Source organism: Hakea prostrata, chromosome 9 (assembly GCF_041222555.1).
Source record: "Hakea prostrata isolate BN-2017 chromosome 9, UWA_Hpros_2, whole genome shotgun sequence".
Lineage (NCBI taxonomy): Eukaryota > Viridiplantae > Streptophyta > Magnoliopsida > Proteales > Proteaceae > Hakea > Hakea prostrata.
This window is the reverse complement of record NC_142608.1, coordinates 7,990,238-8,008,398: the sequence shown is the minus strand read 5'-3', so window position 1 is coordinate 8,008,398 and position 18,161 is coordinate 7,990,238. Positions and strand designations below refer to the sequence as shown.

The window sequence follows — 18,161 nt, the reverse complement described above, 5'->3', positions numbered from 1 at the left end:
CCTTGTGAGGAGGTGTAGTTTGGGCCTATATAAACCCAACCCTTCCTTGCATGTTGTGCGTAATAGAGACACTCATCACACTCACATTATTTGTTTTACAAAATTCATTTCTTTCTTTGAATTGTCTAAGTGTTGTGCTCTAGCTTTTGGCTCTTTGAATGAACTAGAAGAACTACCTCATCTTCTAGTTGGAGCTTGCTTTATCTTGGAGGTGGTGGTGCGAAGAACCCTTTGTAGTAGGGTGCATCAATTACCTTAAAGACAGCACTCAAGATGTGACTCAACCTCATTGATCAGTGGTTTGTTCGGTTGCAACATCAAGCTTTCCGGATTGGCTAAAGATCTTCATCTCTCAATTGTATTGCAATTTCATTTTTCTGTGTTTGAAGAATTTGTAATACAATTACCTCCAACATAAATGAGAAAAAAACATTATAGGAGCAACTTTATAAACCATAAGATTTCAAAAAAGAGAACCTCATTACTTCCTAGTATTTCTGTTGAGTAAGCAAGTTCTACAAAACCACTCAACTGCATTTAGTCCTTAACAAGTTAACCGTTTTGACAAATTGACAATGGCTTTGACACTTCAGGGCTGCTTTAGCTACTTCTGTGTAGCCATATGCCTTGCTTTAGGGGTTTGGGTTTCTCAAGTAGAAGCAAGGGCTCTTGGTGAAATGGCCATAGTGCAACTACATGAGCAATGGATGGCTGAACACGGGCGTATTTATAAGTATGCCAATGAGAAGGAGAAACGGTTCTTAGTTTTCAAGAAATACTTGGAATGTATAAAATCTTTCAACCAAGCTGGGAATAAGCCATTCAATCGTTTTGCAGATTTGACCGATGAAGAGTTCAAGGCATGCAGGTTGGACTGGTTTTTATGATGAAAATCTACAGGAGAAAATTCATCTTCCATGGCAAGTTTTAAGTATCGTGATCTGGTAGCTGTACCTACTAGTATGTATTGGAGAAGCCAAGGAGTTGTGACTAGGGGTGTAAATGGATAACCGAAATCCGCTTCCGAATTCGCATCCGCATTCGTTTAGGGGTATCCAAATCCGTCTAATTATTAATAGGATGCGGATATAGTATACCCTTTTCTTATCAATTATTATCCATCCGATAAAATTATCCGATTAAGTTACTTATTTAGATATATTATTCTTATTTTTATAAATTTTATCTATGATATTTGATTATTTTTCTAGATTTTCTACTAAAATAGCTATCAAAGTTGTTAAATTCTTAAATTTCAAACCTAGCCCTCACAAATAAAAAGGTAATTATGTAATCAGGTAGTCGAAAACTTGTATGCAATCTACATTCATGCTCATTTAGAAGAATCTACTTAAGAAAATAATTATCCGATTATCATCCGAATCCGACAGAATCCGTCCGAGAACCGATAAGATATTATTCGAATCCGTCAGAATATAATAGAATTTGGATATAGATATACCACTATCCGATCCCAATCATGTCTGTTTATACACTTAGTTGTGACCCCTATCAAAAACCAAGGCGACTGCAGTGAGTACTTAAACTCGTCAATTTACAATTTTTTTTTTTTTTTTTTTTCATTCGTGTTGGTCCCTGTGTAAAATGTATTACTGTTTTGCTTTATCTTTCTAATAATATAAATTTGATATTATCTATCAAAACAATGTTGTTGTCGGGCATTCTCAGCCGCCATGGAAGGGATAAAAAACTGAAGACTGGTATCTAATCTCTTTATCCGAACAAGAACTAGTAGACTGCAACAGAAAAGACAACAACTTTGGCTGCCAAGGTGGTTACATGGTTTCTGGGATGCATACAACGCTCTCCAAATTTCTAAATGACTCTTTTGGAGAGCATGCATCCCAATTAGAAAATATTACAAAACTATTTGTATCTATTCACTTATCAAACTTATTTTTTTATTCTATAATTCATTTGAATAATAGTTACCAAATCAACATTCATTTTTTTCTTTATCAAAAAATGATTTTTAGTATTGATTTCTTTTAATAGAGAAAATTTAAATGAAAATTGATAAAAAAAGAACCTAATATTGATTTAACTCAATGAAAGACTTGGTAGAAGAATGGTTATTGGCAAATCTATGTTGGAGAAGAATAGATTAATGGTCTCATCAACTCCTAGAATGCCCTTTTTGTTGGAAAGAAAATTTGAAATAATTATACTACAATATTAGATTTTGACACTTTTACGCATGTTACGACATTGCTTTCCTTAAGACTTAATTCACCCCTACCACTATATGCAAGAAGGTTACAACGAATAGTCTCCTAGGATACAAAGAAAACCCAACACTAGTTGTTTTTCAGTTTTTGTTTCACACTACCACCTAAAGTCCATCATAGTTATGAAAAATTAGTAGCTTGTTTTGTGAATCAGTGAGGTAACAATTGGTAAAGATGTATCTATTCAATAAAGTAATGATTCGATACATATAGGTACATTTTTATACTATCACATCCATACATGATCAAATCTGCTTTTTAGATTACTAAAGCAAATTGAACCCTTGGATCTTCTTGGAGTCAAATAAGATTTTGCTCGAAGCAATGTAAGCATACAAAGTGATGAGTTTGGTGCCATATATGTCTCTGATTTTCTTGGGTTAGTTTCTTGGAACTCTAACAAAGTTAAGGTTGTCGAAAATGCGGGAAGATAAATGATGATGCCTATAGTTGCACTCTCACAGTCACTACTCGTTCATCTCGCTGGAGGTTTGTCAATTGTTTTGTGGATGGTTTTTGGCATGGGACTAATGGTGGGGTGATTTCTTGGTGAAGGAAAGAGATGAGTGAAGAGAGAATCCCTTCATAGTTCACCCACCTATGTGAAGAGGTTAGTCAAACAAGGGTCCTTTTATAAATTTCTTTCTTTAAAACTCAAGGAAAGGTATTTTAGTCATTTAATATTATGGGTTAAAAACTAAAAGATAATTAAAATTGCAATTTGTAATTGATTTTTTCGTAAAAATAATAGATGTAATTGAAGTGGCTTTTACCTCCTTTTACTCAACTTTTGATCCACCCATTGAAAACCAATTACAAAATTGGTTTAAAACTTTCAGGTGATAAATATAGATTGCAGAAATTCAAATTTTCTCTCTCCTTTTTTACAAAAGAAGATTTTGTGTTTATTAGATATTTGTTAAGTAACCAACGGGGGTTGGTCCAAGTGGTAAGCAGCTTGGTCCGCTTAAGCAAAGTTCTGACATCGAAACCTTGTGGATGCAAAAAATCCCCGCTGGTTCACCCACCACAGCTAGGTGTGCGACCCGGCTCGAACACCAGATTAGTCGGGCAAAGCCTTGGAAACCAGGGTTGGCAACAATAGCCTTGGAAACCAGGGTTGGCAACAATATATATATATATATATATATAGTATCCAATCTTACCCAAAAAAAACAAAAAGTCAAATATCCAATTATGTGAATTGAAAATTTCCTTTATATGGGTAGAGGATTTAGGCACATTAAATTGGGTAGAATATTGGGGCTAGGAGTAAACAGATTTTACCAGAAAAGGTGGAACAGGTAAGAGAGGCAGCAACTAATGAGGATCACGGTAGAAATGCCTTTGTTCATTCATGAGGCAACAATTTGTCTATAATTACTAGCTACAACACAACGTCTCAAAAGAAAAACAAATTCGTGTTATTTCCATCTCACATTGTCTTCTTTCTTGTTAGTCCAACTGTTAGATGGGCGACATGTGAACTAATTTAATTGCAACTATCGGATGGAATGGCTAAAATGGAATCAATGAGTTTACAAAAGGCATGATTTTTTGGCATCCAATGGCTGCAATTAAAGCATTCCAAACATCATTTTTCCAATGGTTAGTATGGAAGTCAATGCAGAGAAGATCTAAATGAGAAAAAAACCGCTCTGACTTGTAAATGCGCAGCATATTCAGCGAACGGTCGACATTTCGATCTCGACCGTTGGCTTCACCGTGCTGCGCATTCTGAAGCACAACCCGAAAAAAACATGATAGGTGCAACTTTCTAAACAGTAAGATTCCAGAAAAAGGAGAACCTCGTTGCTTCCTAGTTTTTCTGTAGAGGAAGCAAGTTCTATATAAAGTAGACAAAATCACTCAAATGAATTAAGACTTTTAACTCCTTTTTTTTCCTTTTTGCTCAAAATGTTTTGGATCATAGAAAAAAATCTTTGAGAAATCAACAATGGCTTTGACACTTCAGGGCTGCTTTAGCTGCTTCTGTGTAGCCATATGCCTTGCTTTAGGGGTTTGGGTTTCTCAAGTAGAAGCCAGGGCTCTTGATGAAATGGCCATGGTGCAACTGCATGAGCAATGGATGGCTAAATACGGGCGTGTTTATAAGGATGCCAATGAGAAGGAGAAACGGTTCTTGGTTTTCAAGAACAACTTGAAACGTATACAATCTTTCAACGAAGCTGGGAACAAGCCATTCAACCTAAGTGTCAATCTTTTTGCAGATTTAACCAATGAAGAGTTCAAGGCAGGTAGGACTGGTTTCATGATGAAATCTACTGGAGAAAATTCATCTTCAACGACAGGTTTTAAGTATCGTGATTTGGAAGCTGTAAGTACTAGTATGGATTGGAGAAGCCAAGGAGTTGTGACCCCTATCAAAAACCAAGGCGACTGCAGTGAGTATTTAAATTCGTCAATTTACAACTTATTTTTATATTTATTTGGGCTGGCCTTGCGTATAGTGTATTACTGTTTTGGTTTCTCTCTAATAATATAAATTTCATGTTATCTATCAAAACTAGGTTGTTGTTGGGCATTCTCAGCAGTTGCAGCCATGGAAGGGATCAACAAACTAAAGACTGACAATCTAATCTCTTTATCCGAGCAAGAACTAGTAGACTGTGACAGAAAAGACAACAACTTTGGCTGCCACGGTGGTTTTATGGTTTCTGCCTTCAAATTCGTTGTAGAGAACCAAGGCATCAGCACTGAATCTGATTATCCATATGAGGAAATCGATGGTACTTGCCAACAGACGAAGCTTCCTAACCATGCAGTACAAATCACAGGATACCAGGATGTCCCTACTAACAATGAGAAGGAACTACTCAAGGCAGTGGCAAATCAACCTGTCTCTACTGCCGTGGAAGGAACTGGATTTGCTTTTCAGTTCTACAATGGTGGTTTATTCACTGCGGATAGCTGTGGAACCAATCTGGACCACGCACTTACTCTGGTTGGTTATGGTGAGAATGCAGATGGAACCAAGTACTGGTTGGCAAAGAATTCTTGGGGAACTGATTGGGGTGAGGATGGGTACATGAAACTTCAAAGAGATGTTACTCCAGAAGGTGTCTGTGGACTTGCCATGCTAGCATCTTTCCCTACTCTTGAGTAAACAACTAAGAGATGAATAAATGTATACATACTGACTGGTGTGTTTCTTGTATAAGAAAACACCTCTATGTGGACTGTTAACAAAATAAAGTTGTTCAAAATCTTCTCATCTCGTATCTTCTGTACACCCTATTAATGTATGAGTGAGAGAGAGATTCTTCGCGATCATGCAACTGCCACTAGCCGCATAATTGTTAGAATCAGAAATCGATAATTGTGATTCAGTTATGAACAGAGAAGAAGAATGAAGAGAGAAGATGAAGAGATCCTGCGATAGAGCTTGTATTTAAGGGTGTAAATGGATAACTAAAATCCGCTCCTTAATTCGTATCCGCATCCGTTTAGCAATATCCGAATCCGTCCGATTACTAATACGATGTGGATATAGTATCCCCTTTCTTACTGATTATCCAATTAAGTTACATATTTGGATTTATTTTTCTTATTTTTATAAATTTTTACTTGAAATATGTGACTATTTTTCTAGGTTTTCAACTAAAATAACTACCAAAGTTGTTAAATTCTTAGATTTCAACCTAACGTCCCAAACAAAATGGTAAAGATGTCAACATGTAGTCAAACACTTATATTCAATTTGTAGTCATGTCCATTTAGAATAATCTACTTAAGAAAACAATTATCCAATTATCATCCGAATTCAACTGAATCCGTTCGAAAATCGAGAGGATATTATCTGAATTTGTCCAAATATAATAGAATGCGGATATAGAGTTATCACGGCTTGTATTCCTAGTAGCATGCTTTATTTTATTTATAATAGAAAAGATTACAAACTTGCTCAAATTTGGACTTTTAACTTAATATAAACTACCACTGTTGCCCTTGATATCTTGGGGTAGACTTACAAAAATAAAATAGTAATTGGAAATTACCTAAAATATAACCTAAGATTTTAACACTCTCCCTCAAGCGGAACATACAAAACAAAGGCTTCAATTTGAAATAACAAGAATATCTCAAAAACAAATCATTAATCTTGAGAATAAGTGGCAATGCAGCTTTAATGTCCGCACACGTAGGCAAGGTGCAACTCTAATATCCACGCAAGTAGGTAAGGTGCAGCCCCAATGTCAATCTAAGCTATTCGTAAGAAGACAAATAGTATGTAAAAAACAATATGAGTTACTATTGACCAAGTAGATAAGTAAAATGTAGTAAAAGTCATAGAATACCAATTTAAAAGGATAAAGATCTTTGTAGGTGCAGTAATATTTCAAAGATTTGATGTAATGGTGAGAATCTCTAGTGTCAGGAAGCCACTGAATACCAGCAGAGCGAATAGAAGAGGTAGCAACATGAGCCTGAGGAGTTTTTGGAACACACCTCTGATAGCTAAACCTAGGGACATGCCCATATCGATCACAAAAGTGACAATAAAGAGTCCGACCACCTCTACCACAAAACCTGCCACCAAAACCCCTTCCACGAGCACCTTGAGGAGGTCTATTAGGCCTTGTATACGTTGCCCCATTAGAAGAAGCTCCCCTCAAAGGCGCAGAAGCAAGAGAAGTGTGTGCCAAACTTGCTGTAATAGTGTTGGTAACCTGTTGCAAAGCAGTAGTAGATGATTTCTTCACAAAGTAGAAGGCCTTGAAGGTTAGCATGCCTAATAGGGGTCCCGCGTGTAGTTACAAATGTCACAAACACTTGAAATTCAAGACCAAGACCACTCAAGATGAAAAGAACAAGCTCTGGTTCAGGATCAGGTTGAGACGCAAGAGCTAAAAAGTCAACAATCTGCTTAACTCAAAGAAGATAAGTGTTATGGAGTCAAAACCCTTCTACATTCTTAGTTGCATTATATGAGCTTGGCAAGAGGAAGCATAAGTAGAAGCCAGAGAACTCCAATTTTTAAAAGAGGTGAGAATATCAACAACATGAGAGTGCACAGACTCAGTCAAAGATGCCAAGTTCCAAGAAAGAAGCATTTGATCTTGATCCCGCCATGTGAAATAAGCAGGATTAGGAGTCGGAGGTGTGGCCACCAGATCAAGATAAGGGGAAGGGCAAGGAGTGGTACCATCAATAAAGCCAATTAGACCAGTAGTGCGAAGTTAGGGAATGAATTGAGACCTTCAAAGCGATTGTTCTCTGCATTTTTTCGAGGCCTTTTTACTTGTGGTACGTCTCTAGAGTCATTGCTTTTCCGAATGATGGAGTTTGTATTTCTTACGTTTTCTATATGCATAAGATCTGGTTGAACTCTTTGTGATGCAATTGTAATTTTATCCTTTGGATCAAAGTGGGCCACCATAGTGAGACAACTATTTCCTCCACCCATTGGTTTACAAATAGAATTTGTATGAACCACTGACTCTATCTCATTCAACGTCCCTATTGCATGAGAAATTCTAGCTGGCACTAGTTTCCTACTCGGTGAGGACTCATTGACAATTGGGTCTCTCCGAGTTGGAGTCCTAGTGTTTTCCATTGCTGTCGTTCGTTCAGATTCCGAACCCTCTATGGTCACCTGAGGGCGTTTACCCCGTCGACGACGGTTGGGTCTCTTCCATTCCTCAGCGAGCTGCATCGCTCCAATTGGTTGCTCTGGTTGGTGAAGGTCTTGTTGGGGCTGGTTTTGCATACAAGTCTCTGCTGAATGACCAAAGATCTTGCAAGTTGAGCAATGGAGTGGCACCCATTCATACACTAAGGGTTGCCGATACTTGGTGCCATCGCGTAAACGAATAGTAACACTTCCCGATAATCCTCTTATCGCCTTCACTAATACGCAAAATCTTACGAACGAAAAATGATCCTTACGCATGGTGAACTGATCTGCACATAGAGGAGTGCCAAGTGTGCTTGCAATTCGACCTAATGTTTTTGGACCCCACAGGTGGAGATTCAATCCATATACGCGAACCCAGATAGGTAATTCTGTTTCCTCCATCTTCTCCATCGATCCATTAGCAGACCACGGACGTAACACCAATGGTTTTGTGCCGAACATCCATGGACCCTCCGCCATTATTTGATTACTTGCTTGTTTTTCCTGAAATTCAAATACAAACATACCGTTGTCAAGACCATGAACAACTGCACCGCCAACGTGTTTCCAATGATGTTCCACGTAGTTCTTCATGCTTGTGTAAGAAGGTTTTGCTCCAAAGACGTATCCGATAAGAGCCGATGCCCAACGTTCTTCCTCTGCTATGACTTCATCATCAACACAATCTGCAATGACTTCATCATTCTCAATAGTTGGTTCAAAGTATTGTAACATTGTGGAACCATTCATGACCTTTCCTCCTTTAAAGAGGTTCGCCTAGAGTTGTCGTTCAGCCGAATTCGTATCAGTGTTACGGGTTGGATCAGCAGGATGGGATCTGTGGTTTCCTGGTGGACGCCCATCAGGCGCCATGATGTCGACAGCCAAGTTCGTCTTCCTCCGCCGCTCCGCTTTTTTCCTTTCAAATAATATCCTCCGAGAGAATTGGAACGATACCGAAAAAATATATATTTACCAACCCCCCTTCATACTTTTAATTTAAACTATCGGATGCAAGTTAATCCACGTGTCACAATCACAAGTTAACATCCAATATGTGGTCATTTCAATTTCAAATTAATAGAAAAGTTAACAGTGGGTAACTTGTAATCTTTGAAAAAGACTAATATGGACAATCTGTAATATTTTTCACTTATGTGGATAGTCAAGACTTTTTTGCACAAGATAAGTGAGTGTCAGGAAAAAAACTCTAAGATAAATTTTCTTTTGGTAATAACAAATTGGACAAATTGGTGCAATGAAAGATCCGCAAAACAAACCATTACATAGTTTTAGACAATGATAACAATAATAATGATCAGTTAATGGTAATTATTGCATTCTAATTAATGATGATAATAAGGGCATTTAAGTAATATGGTCAATTAATAAAAATTATTACATTCAAATTAATGTTATTCATTAATAATAACTATTTTTGGGGAAGTTGGTGGGTGAACGGCCGTGTAAATTGCTTGGTTGAAGGCTCCAAGAAATCTTTCCATTCAATTGGTAGAATTAAATTTAGATAGTCCATTATAATTCATTCAGATTTAATTTAATAAATTTCTTGATAGGATTTATTTACAGAACCATACAGCTACATTTATGCCTTATTTTTATATTTATACTAAAATTACAATTCTTGAATTAGTGCTTTTATAATAGTAGAGTATGATATGATAAACCAACGGGGTTGGTCCAAGTGGTAACCCGCTCGGTTCGCTTGAGCAAAGTTCTGGTATTGAATCCTTGTGAATGTAAAAAATCCCCACTGGGAAACTCACCCACCACAGCAGGTGTGTGACGCGGTCGAACACCGATTTATAAACCGGTTTTGGCAAACCAAAAAAAAAAAAAGAGTATCTTATGATATAAAAAAGACCAGCAAATCATATTAAAAGAAACCTATTTAATTGAAAACTAAATTCACTAGCTTTTTCTTTTCTTTTCTGGGATATTCGCTGTTGAGGAATCCCTCTCACTTGGATCCTTGCTCCTCTTCGCCGGGTGGACAAACCCGGTGGGCCGGGCCGATTACTCCTTTGGTCCGTAAGCCCATTGGGCATTTCTAATCACCCTTTTCTTTGCAGCTTAAGTGGGTTTTCACCAATCATAAGTAACCCATCTAAATGAAGTGGCTTTTGCCCCCGTATACTCAACTTTTGATCCACCCATTGAAAACCAATTACAAAATTGGTTTAAAAATCCTCGGTGGTAAATATATTGCAGAAATTCAAATCTTTTCTCTCCTTTCCTTTCTTTAAAAAAAGGAAGATTTTGCGTTTATATTAGAAAGTATCCAATCATACCAAAAATAAATAAATAAAAATTATGTGGATTATAATATATGAGTAGAAGATTTAGATTCATTAAATTGGTTAGAAGGTTTTACCAAAGATAGTGAAAAAGGGAAGAGAGGGAGAAGCTAACGAGGATCATGATACAAATGCCTTTGTTCATTATTGAGGCGACAATTTGACGATAACTAGTAGCTATAACACAACATTTCAAGAGAAAAACAAATCTGCATCCTTTCCATCCCACATTGCCTTCTGCCTTGTTAGTCCAACTGTTAGATGGGTGACGTGTGAACTGATAAAATTGCAATTATCAGATGGAATAGTTGAAAGGGAATCAATCACTTTTCTATTCCATCCAATGGTTGCAATTAAAGCACCCCAAAAATCATTCGTCTAATGGTCGGACGGACAGAATGAAAGTCAATGCGAGACGAAGAAGATCTAAATGAGAAAAAAACACGATGGGAGCAATTTTCTAAACCATAAGATTTCAAAAAAGAGAACCTCATTACTTCCTAGTATTTCTGTTGAAGAAGCAAGTTCTGCAAAACCACTCAACTGCATTTAGTCCTTAACAAGTTAACCGTTTTGACAATGGCTTTGACACTTCAGGGCTGCTTTAGCTACTTCTGTGTAGCCATATGCCTTGCTTTAGGGGTTTGAGTTTCTCAAGTAGAAGCGAGGGCTCTTGGTGAAATGGCCATAGTGCAACTGTATGAGCAATGATGGCTGAACACGAGCGTGTTTATAAGTATGCGCGCCAATGAGAACGAGAAGCGGTTCTTAGTTTTCAAGAACAACTTGGAACGTATAAAATCTTTCAACCAAGCTGGGAATAGTCATTCAACCTAAATTCAATCGTTTTGCAGATTTGACCGATGAAGAGTTCAAGGCATGCAGGTTGGACTGGTTTTTATGATGAAAATCTACAGGAGAAAATTCATCTCCCATGACAAGTTTTAAGTATTGTGTGTAAGAATATTTCTATCCAAGATCGCATAGATCGATTAAAAACACCTTAGTATGATAATGACACAAGATGATGATGAGCATACCTTTCTATGGTTCTATTTGAGACAAAGCGCAGCGGAATATCTTCTTTATGTCTCCCACTAGGAACAAACTTGAGGTGGAAGTTGATTCTATGATCAACTTGATGTTGGATCTTCTCCTCTAGACTCCTCCCTATTCACTGGCTTGATGGTATATCCTTTCTGACTAAGCAGATGTGATTGTGATTATGATTAGGGTTTAGAGGAGGGACCTAGCATCCTTTATATAGGCAAATCCGTTAGATCGTCCATCAAGATCTAACGGTTCCTATTAGCCCACACTAGCCAGTCCATATAAGAGTTCTAGTAACCGTATATTACCCATATCAGACCAATAAGAAACCAAATCAAAGTGTAACACAATCAATGAAGCCCACCTTATGTGGAATATTCAATTAATATTCTAACATTCTCCCACTTGGGCTATATTGATTGTGACACAGTCGAGTAAAACAAAACATCTCCTTTGTTTTAAGAAAACATTTGAAAAAGATACATTGAAAACATTTTGACCTTTATGTGTACAACTTTATATTGGTCTGAGGATAATCCTAGAGCTCAATCCCTTCACATAGAGCCTTAAGTACCGAATCATGGCGGTGATGCATCTTTTATGCAACACGGACCATCCATGGTCACAAATACTCTTAACTTTACTGAAAATGGATGCAATATGGTAGTGTGGCAACTAATGAAACTTTATAGAAATCCTCATGTGTCATTCTGTTGTCAATCCAAATCTCTCACTTTATGGTTCCCACGAACCTGACTCAATGCCACGAGAGAATATACTTGATGGTTCCCACGAACCTGTGACTCAATGCCACGAAAGAATATACTTTACGGTTCCTACGAACCTGTGACTCAATGCCACGAAAGCATGTACATTATGGTTCGAACTCGTGACTCAATGCCACAAAAAATGAGATTATATGTACATTATGGTTCCCACGAACTCGTGTCATCTTTATAACTCGAGTTTTAACTTTATGTGTTACATGACACACCTTAAGGCTAATACATGAATGCCTTAGCTTTTGCTTAAAGTTAACACATACTTTAAGACTTTCATTACAAGCAACATGATAATAATGTGAAGATTAATATGTCACCAAAGAACTTTATTGAATTCAAATAAATTATCAGTGCATACAAGAGACAAGTACAGATAGAATACCTTATTACACAATAGAGCAAAATTCTCAAACTCCCACTAAACAACCGCATCTAAGGTTCCTCCTAAACCCATAGTTACCGCATGTCTATCAAAGACGTCGGGCGGGGACCCTTAGTTAGGGAATCTATAACCATATTATCTGTACAAATATGCTCTACTGTGGTGTCACCTTCTTTAACCTTTTCTTAATAGTCAAATACTTAATTTCCATGTGTTTAGACCCTGTGATACCTTTATTGTTGTTAACAAACTACACAACAGAATTGTTATCACAGTACAACTGGATATCCACAATAAAAAAAAATCAACTGTCTAATGAGGTTATGAGGTTCCTTAACCAAACGGCTTTTTCTTTAGTGGTCAAATACTCGACCATCATGTATTTAGACCCTATGATCACACATTTCTTGTTGTTAATAAACAACACAACTGAATTGTGATCATAGTACAACTGGATGGGTCTATCCGAATGTTAAAATAGAGCTCATCAATTATCCGATGAGATTCTTTAGTCAAACAATTTAAGTAATCGCCCCATAACATGTAGCAAACTCAACATATATGATGAAATAAGTAAATTTACCTTATTTCACACTTTTCACGATATTATTCCTCCTGCCATCAAGGAAAACAATTTAAAATGGACTTTTTATTATCCGGACAATTAGTGAGGTCAAATCTATATATATATACCTTAATGCTATAGGTCTGGAACAAGCTTGTAGATTATCTTATCATCAATTGTCCTCTTCAAGTATCTCAAGATAAGATACTTTCTTCAATTGTTCTCTCTCGGTATCCTTTATAGGACAACCGTAATAAGCTCGAGTGTATCTCCCTTGAGAATCAAAACCATTCTCAAGTATGCAATCTAGCATACTGAACTTCTTTAAATATAAATTATATATGCCCTCTGAGAAAGATCCAATAAATAGCATGAACAATCCCTATGGATCTCAATGCCCAAGACAAAGATGCCTTACCAAGGTCTTTTATATCATAATTCTCAAATAACAATTGCTCGGTCTTTATGCAGTAGGCCAACGTCACTACTAGTGAGCAAAATATTATCAACATAAATAATGAGAAAGATAAAATTTCTCCCACTGACCTTGCCATATATATATATTGATCTACAAGTTTCTCAACAAAATCGAATGAAATCACAATATTATCAATCTTTAAACACCATAGTTGGAAGCTTACTTAAAACCACAAATTAGACTTCTTGAGTCAACACCAAGATGATTAAAATCATCAACCGCAAAATCCTCAGGGTCATCAACCACAAAATCCTCAGGCTAAATGACATGGACTTCTTTATTAAGGTTTTCAATTAGAAAGGCAATCTTCACATCTATTTGGTATAACTCTAAAAGAGTCCTTAGAAGAGATAGGTGAGAAAATTTCACTAGTCTACTTCCTCTTTATGAGTAAACTCTTTAGTCTGCCATCTGTTTTAAACCTTACAATCTTTCTTCATGAATATTTATTAGTCTTATACACCCATTTAAAACAAATGGGTTTAAAGCCTTCGGGCAACTTAACAAGCCTCCCAAACATCATTATGTCTCATCAACTATATCATATATCTCTTTGCATCCAATCACAAATCTAATTAAAGACAACTTTTTAGTAACTGGGTCAACCATAATGCCAATGTTATATTCATGTTCATTATATCAAGTAGTCTGGGAACAAGCTACATTTCTTGGCTATATCAAACTCCAGAAAACTATTTAAGAATTCACAATTCGTTTGTCTTAACAATGATGGTAAAACAATATCTCGAGTAAGAAACAAATTAACAATGAAAAACTTTTATGTTCCAACTTCTGCAATACTAGATTATTCAACCTTAGATTTGCAGAACAACTCAAACGCTAAAATGGTTTAAGTTAGATTTATAAATAATTTGTAATGGAAAATGGAGTAAAAAAAAAAAACATATTTGGAAAGGAACATGATCAAGGATATAAGAGGCTGTTATAAGGGCTTCACCTTAAAAAATAATTCAGACAAAATAGTTTTCCTACCATACTATTCACTATGTCCACAAAAGTGTGATTAAGCCTTTCGGTTACACAATTTTGCTCGGGACTATCAAACATAGTGAACAGACCAACTATATCCGAATCTTCCGAGTATTTGGCAAATGGGCTCTTAAGCTGTCCAGCATCCTCATATCAGCCATAATACTCTCCTCCCCGGTCAGATCTAACAATTTCTTAACTTCAGTCTAAAAAAAAACTTGAAGATCTTAGAGATTTAGATTATTCTTTAATTGAATACAAAAACCATATTAAGAGTGGTCATCAACAAATAGTGGTCATCAACAAATATGATGAAATAATAATTTATACGCAAGGTGGCGGAATAAGGACCACTAACTAAACACCAGGACTGAATGGGACAAGAGAAAATCAAATCTTCAAACAAGAACCAAAGAATCATAACTTTCATTTTCGCACTTAGTTAACCAGACCTTATACTCAATGCAACTTCTACTTACAACAATCATCTTTATTTATAAGGAAGTTTTCACAGGTCTCAAATTGTTAGTCTGACCGGACTCTTAGTCTTTACCCTGAACGTTTTTATGAGTATTGATGCTCATAAGAACAAAGTTTCTTCTTGGAAAAAGGTATTGATCTTTATAATTCCAAACTCAGTAGAGGATGCAAAAGGCATTGATGGATAATAGCAAGGATAATAAAAGAAACATTAGGAATCATGAGTTTTATCTTAAAAAATAATCATCCTGATGAAATAATCCCTAACTCCTCCAAAACCATCACACCTTATGATAAAAAACTCTTACGAAAATATACTTATTTCAACACTAGATGAGACTTAGTATCTTTACGCTACTGCATTCAACTATTTCAAAACAGTGCATTCAGTGGGTAAACAATTCATCAAGTGTTCCTTGATGGACTTCTTAATGGGCAGTAAAAGAGCATAACTACTTTTCACCTCTGCAAAAAATCAACTTTTGTCTTCTATACTCTTATGAGTCATATCCATCGATTACTCGGTAACAAAGAATGTGTGTTAACAACACATCATCTATAATTTCTTGAAGTTTGACTTTATAAGAATCTCAGTAACAATCATATGTTATAGACAGAAAAATGTGACTAACAGAAGAGCACACATATATCATCATGAAAACACCTTTGGACAGAATTCATGACATACAATTGTGATACTCCCTCACTTTATTAATACTTTAATATGTAACTTATTAGTACATCACTAGAAAGAACACACATATATCATCATGAAAACACCTTTGGGCAATTCATGACATACGGTTGTGATACTCAATCACTTTATTAGCACTTTAATATGTAACTTATTAGTACATCACTAGAAAGAGCACACATATATCATCATGAAAACACCTTTGGGCAGAATTCATGACATACAGTTGTGATACTCAATCACTTTATTAGCACTTTAATATGTAATTTATAAGTACATCGCTTTATTATCACAATGTGGGTAACATATAACTTATAAGTGCATCACTTTAAAGAGTACACATATATCATCATGAAAACACCTTTTGACAGAATTCATGACATACGGTTGTGATACTCCCTTACACGTCGGCGGCCATGAGAGTATTCAACATTCAAAAATTTACCACCTTTGAGTGTATAAACTTCTTAGTTTAATCAACTCCCAACCAAATCTCGTATATGTCTCCCTCTTAATGCTAACACATAATTACCACCTTTGGGCGTATAAAAATGCCTTAACATTAAGAGACATCCCATTATTATATATGGCTGACATTCCATAAACCCAACCATGAATGCCACTTTGGCGATCACTCACAATCAAGCTCATGAAATTCTCATATTGGGATATACTTTATGTTACCCACAAATAATGCTAATACATTGTTTGGGGAAAAAAAATTTCCTGATTACCAAAAGGCAATCGAAGCATGCATAAAATACATCATACATTTATATAAAATTCCAAATTACCAAAAGGCAATCGAAGCATATATAAACTACATCATACATTTGCATAAAATTCCGGATTACCAAAAGGCAATCAAACCCTTTATAAGGCATGCATGATATATATTTTACAATTGTATAATATCATATAAAACATGCTCACAATACAAAGCTATTTGATAAAAAAAATCTATATTAAAAATTCACCCAATGGTGAAGTTACATATACAACATAAATATGTCATATCATGTTTCATACATATAGAAGTGGAATTTGGTCCTGAAAATAATTTCATTGTGTCCGGAAGGGTCCAAAACATAAATCCCCAAGAGAACGCTTTAAAGTTCCTTACGGTTTAGCCAGAAATAAAAAAATACTAAATAAATAGCATTCCAATTATCGGCTCAACCAAAACATGATATATAATATTTCACATATATAGGGGTAGAATTGGGTCTTGAAAATGGTTCCATTGCGTTCGAAATGATCCAAAATATAAAACCCCAGAAGAACGCTTTAAAGTTCCTTACGGTTTAGCCAAAAATAAAAAAATACTAAATAAATAGCATTCCAATTATCTGCTCAACCAAAACATGATATATAATATTTCACATATATAGGGGTAGAATTGGGTCTTGAAAATGGTTCCATTGCGTTCGAAATGACCCAAAATATAAAACCCCAGAAGAACGCTTTAAAGTTCCTTACGGTTTGGTCAGAAATAAACAAATACTAAACATATAGTATTCTGGTTTTTTTATTTATTTATTAAACTGGTTCAACCAGCAAATAAAAACGGTCTAATAAATCAGAATCTTATTAGGCCGAACCGGACCGAACCGAAATAAGCAATTGAATCAAATCTAAATTGAACTGAATTGAAATCAACAATTGAATCGAATCAAAATTGAACCAAGAATCTAAATTAGAAATCGATTCGAAATTGAACCGAAAAATCGAAATCAGAAATCGAATTGAATCAAAAATTAAACCGAAATCAGCGAGTTGACTCGCTGAGTCAAAAAACGAGTTTGGTCCAAAATGGTTCAAACAATAAATCCGGTTCGCCCAAGTTAATCCATTCGGTTGGACCGATGACCGGCCAACCGGGTCGACCCGTTTGACCTGACGTGTTCAAAATCGGGTCGCCTTGGCGGGTCATGAGTCGGGTTGACCCGACCCGTTGACTCGGTCAAACTGCCACGTCAGCATCGCACAAATTAAAAAAAATCAAAAAGATGCTGCCGGATTCCGGCAGCGATTGCCGGCGCGTCCGAAGTCCGATGGAGACCCATAATATATCAATTTCTTCGTTTTTCCGAGATCTCGCGTGGTAGTTTTAGATTTTCAAAATTATTTCTAGAAAAAGAGTTATTGACAAAAAAACCCCACGGTTTCATTGGAAAAATTAGGAGAAAAAAATTCACAAGTTTCATAGGTTCCATTCTAGAACCCTAAGTTCATCATTCAACAATCCTATGGGTCTTTAATCGATTCTATCAGGCTCGATCCACATGTAAGAATATTTCATCCAAGATCGCATAGATCGATTAAAAACACCTTAGTATGATAATGACACAAGATGATGATGAGCATACCTTTCTATGGTTCTATTTGAGACGAGCGCGCGGAATATCTTCTTTATGTCTCCCACTAAGAACAAACTTGGGTGGAAGTTGATTCTATGATCAACTGATGTTGGATCTTCTCCTCTAGACTCCCCCTATTCACCGGCTTGATGGTATATCCTTCGACTCGCGTGTG

The 18,161-nt window shown here is 36.2% G+C and overlaps 1 pseudogene; it reads left to right on the top strand.

The window, feature by feature from the left end:
* The first annotated feature begins 4,206 nt into the window (after positions 1 to 4,206).
* LOC149004454 (senescence-specific cysteine protease SAG39 pseudogene) lies at positions 4,207 to 5,376 on the top strand (annotated as a pseudogene).
* Positions 5,377 to 18,161: the final 12,785 nt, after the last annotated feature.